This window comes from Gossypium raimondii, chromosome 1, assembly GCF_025698545.1.
Source record: "Gossypium raimondii isolate GPD5lz chromosome 1, ASM2569854v1, whole genome shotgun sequence".
In the NCBI taxonomy this organism is placed as follows: domain Eukaryota; kingdom Viridiplantae; phylum Streptophyta; class Magnoliopsida; order Malvales; family Malvaceae; genus Gossypium; species Gossypium raimondii.
This window is the reverse complement of record NC_068565.1, coordinates 34,760,384-34,766,994: the sequence shown is the minus strand read 5'-3', so window position 1 is coordinate 34,766,994 and position 6,611 is coordinate 34,760,384. Positions and strand designations below refer to the sequence as shown.

The 6,611-nt window shown below is 36.2% G+C and overlaps 1 non-coding gene across 1 annotated transcript; it reads left to right on the top strand.

The window, feature by feature from the left end:
- The first annotated feature begins 4,825 nt into the window (after positions 1–4,825).
- On the top strand, positions 4,826–4,932 carry LOC128033095 (small nucleolar RNA R71). Its single transcript, XR_008189435.1, has one exon. It is a non-coding gene; the product is annotated as a small nucleolar RNA R71 (small nucleolar RNA).
- The last annotated feature ends 1,679 nt before the right edge of the window (positions 4,933–6,611 follow it).

The window sequence follows — 6,611 nt, the reverse complement described above, 5'->3', positions numbered from 1 at the left end:
GGTACGATCTTCTCGAATCTAAACACGAAATGTCATTTTTCTTTAAAAAAAATTTGTTATATCGAGTGAAATAAAAATACAAAGTCATAGTAAAATGTGAAAGCAAATTACATTGTAATGTAGGGCAAAACCATAATAAATACGAAAGTATAAAATGATATGAACAATGATAGAATAAATAAAGGGTCAAACCTACAACGTATATAAACGAATACAATTAAATCATTCATTCAAAATGATAATGAAAATGAAATAAATAATGAATACAATTGAAAATGTAAAGATATACATATGTATATAGGCATAAATTAAAATATGTGTGTATATGTAGATTACGAAATATATAAAATACATTTTAAAATATAAATAATAAATATGTATATACAAAATATGTACATATATATATATAATTATGGAATATGAAAATAATAAAATACATGTAAAAGGAAGGTGCATATATGTATATAAAAATAAGTATTTATATTAAATAAGTTAAATATATATATACGTATATATATATATATATAAACAATTATATAATAATAATATAATAAAACACATATATAAAATTTTCATAAATAATTGTAAATAAGAACATAACAATAATAACCATAATATTAATAATAATAATAATAGTAAAGATAATAATAATAATAATAATAAAAGATGATAATACATTAAAATAATGAAGAAAATAATAAAAATGCTAAAAAAGGGGACTAAATCGAAGTAAAAGCCAAAAATACAGGGAGAAATTGAAATAAAAGGACAAAAGGGACTAAATTGTGTTGCGCGCGAAAAGTGGGGGGACCAAAACTGGAAATAAACCGAAGCCCCCAAAACGCAGCGCAACAGTGGACTAACTTGAAACAAACATAAAACTTTGTGGCCAAATTAAAAATAAAAGAAAATAGCAAAAAGGGGCCAAATTGCGACACGCTTCAAAGTCAGAGGGACTGCGCGCACAAATAACCCATTCGAAGAAAGCACAAGGATCCTCCCCCTTGGGTCGGGTCACCGCACGGGTCAGAGACCGAAACGATGCCGTTTTTGGTCTCTGAACCCTAAGCCTAAACGGTGTTGTTTTGAAAATCTTATTTAATATAATTTTTAAACAAAAAATTTCATTTTACAACATAAAAAAAGGCTGGCCTTTCTCTGTTTTTTCAAAAAAAAAGTGTTCCCTTCTTCCCCATTGAATCTGACCCCGGCGCCGGTGCCCTCGTGCGGAGGCTTCGCCGTAGTCTCGGCGCGGCCTCGCCCTTTCTGACGCAACCTTGGCCAAAAGGTATCTCCTTTCTCTGGTTTTTTTTATAGAAATCGAAATAAAAAAAACCTTAAAAAGAAAAAAAAAGGGTAAAAGAAACAGAGAAATAAAAAGTCAAAATCACCTTGAAACTTGATTTTTTTTCTCTATTGATGTCTGTTTTTTGTTATAAAAAAATGAAAAAAGAACCCCAAAAAAATACATTTTCTTCAGCTTTTATAGCCGAATCTACTGCTTGTGCTCTTTTTACTTGTTCTCTTCGTTTTGTTTCTTCTTTGCAGGTGACGGCACAAGTGGTGGTGGTGACGTGACCGTGGCGGTGGCGACGTGACATTGGCGGCGGTGGCAGAAGGCCAAAGGTCAAAAAGGCTAGAGGCGGCATCTAGGGTTAGGGGGATTAGGGTTTTCTGAAATGTTTTAGTTTTTGGGCTAGTTGGAAATGGGTTTGGGTTTAGTTATTTTTGGGTCTGAATGGTTTGTTTATTTTTTAAATGGGCCCGGGCTAAATTTGGGTTGTACAGTGGCATTGGGTTTGTGAGGGGTGAGGGGAGAAAAGGGAAAGGGGGGTTGGGTTGGTGAGGGGATGGGAGGGGAGGGGAGGGTTGTGGCTAGACCATGGGTGAGGGTGGGTTGTGGGGGTGGTCAAAGTTGAAAGGAGGAAGGGAGATCTGAAAAGGGGAAAGGGGGAAGGAGGAGAGGGCTGTGTGGTGATTTTGGCAAGGGGAAATGGCTGCAATGAGAAGGAAAGGAGAGCGGGTTCATTAGGGGATGGAAGAGAAGTGGTGGAAGGAAGGACGAGTTCTCTTGATGAGGGAGAAGAGGGGAGGAAGAAAGGGAAAGGGGAAAGGAGCATGACGGGTAGCGACGATAGTGGTCAAGGAGAGGGCTGCCAGACTAGTGAGGGAAAATGGGAACAATGGTAGGGGTGAAAAACAAAGAAGAAGACAAAGTGAAAGTTTTAGGTTTTTTAGGTGAAAAAGGGGGCACGGTCGTGTAAAGCCCCTATTGGGTCACACGGCCGTATCACACGCCTGTGTGCACCTTTCCCAGGCCATGTGTGATTTAAAAATTCTAGCCCAGTCTTCACACGACCTTGGACACGCCTGTATGTCTAGGTCATGTGGCACACACGGTTGTGTAGTAGACCGTGTGTGCTATTCCTTTTCTTCTCCCACGCTCGAGTGAGATGTCGTGTGGGCCACACAACCTCACACATGCCCATATGACTGGTCGTGTCTTGTACACGACCGTGTTTCTTGCCCGTGTAACTCATTGACTTGAATTTAAAATTGAAAAATTAGCTCCAGTACTCACACATGCCCATATGACCATCTTAGGCCGTGTAACAATCGAATTTTGGAAAAATTAAGTCCCAAGACTCACACGGCTAAGGACACGCCTATTTTTCTAGGTCGTGTGACCTACACGGCTATGTCTTTACACCATGTAACTTTCTATCATTTGCTCCATTATGCAAATGGCCTAGAACACACTCGTGGTCCAAGTCGTGTAGATCAAAAACATTTTTTTAATTTAATTTAATTTTAAATTAGAATACATTAAAATTAACAGAATTAGCAAATGTTAAACGCTTGGGTTGCCTCTCGAGAAACACTTATTTAGAGTTTAAACTTAACTTACCTTGTATGCACACGGTCACGGTGGTTTACGGAGCTAAAGCTCCTCTTTCTCATTATCAAATATTTTACCAAGATAATGTTTGAGTCGAGTACTGTTTACCTTAAATGTGCCGAACTCAGAATGAGTTACCTCGACTGTACCGTATGGGGAGACATTCAGTACTATAAATGGGCTCGATCCGTTTGATTCGAGCTTAGAAGGAAAGATTCGTGGATCCGTTTTGTCAAGCAATACTTTGTCCCCAACCATAAATTGGTTTGTTCCTTTCACATGCTCATCATGGCATCGTTTTGGCTCTTCATCGTGTTTTTTCAATTTCTCCTTGACATGTATTTTTCATTCATCTAGTTCTTCGATTTGCACCATTCCCTCCTCATGTGTTATTCTATTTCTGTCATCTTAATTGAAACATGGCTCCTACACGTTTTCACGAGGGATTCCTTGGAAAGAAGGTTGAGCCACATGGTTACTAACATTTACAGAACATTTAAAATAATCTAAATCCCTAGAAACTCTCATAGAATCACGTGCCTGGAGAATAATATTTTCGTCACCTACACGAAGTACAAGTTCTTCCATACCAACATCAATAATAGTCCTAGCAGTTACTAAAAAGGGTCGACCTAAAATCAAAGGTATGTCACTATCCCCATTCATTTCTAACACAACAAAGTCTACGGGGAATATGAATTTATCAATTTTCATGAGTACATCCTCGATAATACCCCTAGGATATCTAATGGTTCTATCCACTAAGTGAATACTCATCCTAGTTTGTTTGGGTTTCCCAAGACCTAGTTGTTCAAACATTTTATAGGGCATAACATTAATACTAGCCCCTAAATCAGCCAAAGTATTATCAATATTTAAACTACCGATCAGGCAAGGAATAGTAAAACTCCTTGGATCTTTTAATTTGTTAGGTAGTTTATTCTGAAGAAAGGCCAAGCACACTGCGTTGAGCTCCACAGTCGATGAGTCATCTATCTTCCTCTTGTTTGTTAACAGCTCGATGACATAATTTGGCATCTGCGAAAGAGCTTCAACAAACGGTAAGTTAATGTGTAATTTTTTAAGAAGTTTAAGAAATTTACCATATTATTTATTCGTGTGGACTCTCTTTGAATCTTTTTGTCTCGGTTCTTGTTCAAGTTCAACTAACCCTTCCATGTCTCGAACAGTAATCGCGTGAAGCTGCTCTCTAGGTTAGGTTCAGTATTGCTAGGCAAGCTACCTTGTGGTTATTTTGAAATTATCTTAGCAAGCTGTCCCATTTGGTTTTCGAATCCTTAAATTAATGCTTGTTGAGTTTTCAATGTTGCCTTACTGTTTTGAAAATAGGTTTCTAACACTGAGATAAACTTTGTCAACATATCCTCAAGGTTTGGTTTCTTCTCATGTTGATAAGGTTGCTGAAAGCCTGGAGGTGGTTGTGTACTTTAATTTCCTTAACCACCCTAAGAGAAATTGGGATGGTTTCTCCGACCTGCATTATACTTGTTACTATAAGGGTTATTTTGAGGCCTAGAATTATTACCCATATAATTGACTTGCTTATTCTCTGTGCTAGGGCCGAAGGGTAAACATTTTGGATTATTCATTCCACCTCCATTTGTATCGCATTGTATCACCGGATGTACCTGCGTAGAAAGATATAAACCATCAATTTTCTTATTTAATAATTCTCCCTAGTTTGATAACATAGTGATTGCATCTAAATTAAAGACACTAGTGGCTTTCATCGGCTTTGTCCTCATGACTTGCCACTGATAATTATTCAGTGTCATCTCCTCAATAAATTCATAAACTGCTTTGGGTGTTTTATTTTTCAGTGTACCACCGACTGTTGCGTTAATCAACTGTCTAGTTGAAGGGTTCAAACTGTTGTAGAAGGTTTGAACTTGTAGCCATAAAGGTAACCCATGGTGACGACACCGTTTCAATATATCTTTGTATCTCCCCCATACATCATATAAAGTCTCTAAATCAATCTGAACAAAGAAATAGATATCATTCCTCTACTTGGCTATTTTAGCCGGTGGGAAGTACTTCAACAGAAATTTCTCGGTCATTTGAGCCCATGTAGTGATGGAACTTCAAGTAAAGAGTTTAACCATTGTTTTGCTTTGTTCCTTAACGAGAATGGGAACAACTGTAAACAAATGGCGTCGTCAGTGGTGCCATTCATCTTGAAAGTGTCGCAAGTTTCCAAGAAATTGGCCAAATGAGTTTTGGGGTCTTCATCTTGTAAACCATTGAACTAAACATACTATTGTACCATCTGAATAGTGCTCGAATTCAATTTGAAACTATTTGCAACAATGGTGGGTCGCACAATACTCGATTTAGTCCTAGTCAAAGTGGGCCTGGCATAATTGTACACAATACGAGGAATAGGAGTTGTAGCAGCTATAGGAGGTAGCTGAATATTTTGATTATCACCCATCTCCTCAATAATAATGATGTCTCTTGTTCGTCTACTATAATTTTTTGACTCAGCCTTGCTTCTCTACGATTTCTACGAGCTATACTTTAAATTTTGTTGTTGAAAAGTAATGGTCCTGACGGGTTTCTTCTAGTCATAAACCAAAAGAACCTGCCAGAAGCAAAAATTAGAATATAAAAATTAAATTAAAACAAAAGTATAAAATAAAATAAAAATGGCTAAATTAATAAAAATAAAGTATTCCTAATATTTTAGTCCCTGGCAACGGCGCCAAAAACTTGATGTGTGTTCACGTAACTAACTAAAAAAATGACTAAGGCAAGTGCACATAATGATAAATACTATAACTATGGTGAGTAGAGATATCGTATCCACAAGGACTAAAAGTATTTGTAATTACCATTTTTCTATTATTTAGCCCACAATTTGGAGTAATAGGTTTTAAACTAAAAATACTAACTAATTTAACAAAGAACTCAAGACAGAATAAATTAGGAAAATGATCAAATAATAACCAATGAGAGAGACAATATCCAGGAAAGAATCCACCTAGACTTCACCTATTATTATGAATCTAAATTAAACAATTTATTCACTTGGTATTTTGATCCATAGGAATCCCTAAATTATGTTAATATCTCTTCGAGAGTAAGAGCAACTGACTCTAAGTTGATTAATTAAAATCACTTTCTAATTAAAACGCCTATCATCGCATTAACTCGATTTATAGATTCCCTTATTGGATTTGACTCTAATCCAGTCGATTTATGTCGTCCTATTTCTAGGATTGCATGCAACTCCGCTCAATTATGCTAGATCTACTATTAAACAGGGACTTTTCCTCCACTAAAGTAAGCACATTAAACATGAATTAATATCCCAAAAATATTAAAAAAAAAGATAAGCACACATAATTGAGAATAAGAATCAAGTATTTATCGTGTAAAACAGAAATCAAATAATAGAATTCATCATAGGTTTCATCCTCCTTAGGTATCTAAGGAATTAGTTCATAATTCTGAAATAAAACATCTCAGAGTCAAAAAAACCACAAGAAACAAAAAAATTCATAAAAACTTCAAAATAAATTAAAAGGAGGTCTTCGATCTTGACGGGAATCTACTTCAGAGTTGGCTCCAATGGTGTTCTTAGAGTTGTTTTCTTCAATTATCTCTGTCGGCCCTCATATCTCTTCTTCTAATTGGTATTTATAGACTTTAGAATTCTCAGAAAGCCTAAAAATATTGTGTTTTTCTG